At 35.5% G+C, this 634-nt stretch overlaps 1 non-coding gene across 1 annotated transcript; it reads left to right on the top strand.

The window, feature by feature from the left end:
* The first annotated feature begins 261 nt into the window (after positions 1-261).
* LOC148034555 (small nucleolar RNA SNORD36) lies at positions 262-329 on the top strand. Its single transcript, XR_015691239.1, has one exon. It is a non-coding gene; the product is annotated as a small nucleolar RNA SNORD36 (small nucleolar RNA).
* The last annotated feature ends 305 nt before the right edge of the window (positions 330-634 follow it).

The raw sequence follows: 634 nt of genomic DNA, 5'->3' as shown, positions 1-634 counted from the left end.
GTTGTATTAGTGTTTGTGTTGTGAGTTCATTTATGTAATACAAACATGGTGGTTTCCTATTGGATTTCGTGTGCGAGCTACATTTTGGAGAATTGTGGTGATGGGGTCGTGGATGGAGAGTTGAAGCTGATGCTGATGAAGAAGAAGAAAACTCTTATATCCTTTATAAATTTATTGTGATTTTTAGTTTGATAAGAGGTGTTACTGTAAAAGGGGTTTTCCTTTCTTTGTATTTTTATATCAGATACAGGTTATAAGTTGGGGTCGTGATGGATGGATTCTTTTTGAAGAGATATTGAAGCTTAAAGTTGAGCTTTTCCCTGAACTTGTATTCCCTTTTTCCTGGGTCGCGAGGATGCTTTCTTATTAAGTGTGGGGATATGTTGAGTGTTGAAATGACTTGTTTTTTGGCTGATTTTTGTTGTTTTTGAGAGCTGAATGGTTGATTTTATGAGATGATTGATAGATTTGGAAGTGGTTTGAGAGTGTTTTGGATGATATTGATTGTGTTTTGGAAATTCATGATGTTTATTAGTGGTTCTGTGATCTTCTGATAGGTTCTGATTGGTTCTGTATACCTTCTGTTTTGTTCTGTTTTGGTCTGTTTTGTTCTGATTATCTTCTGTAAGGAGGG

Source organism: Lygodium microphyllum, chromosome 6 (assembly GCF_053477565.2).
Source record: "Lygodium microphyllum isolate KBCC chromosome 6, Lygodium_microphyllum_v1.1.10, whole genome shotgun sequence".
Lineage (NCBI taxonomy): Eukaryota > Viridiplantae > Streptophyta > Polypodiopsida > Schizaeales > Lygodiaceae > Lygodium > Lygodium microphyllum.
Note: the sequence above shows the minus strand (reverse complement) of the source record. Positions and strands in the feature narration are given on the sequence as shown.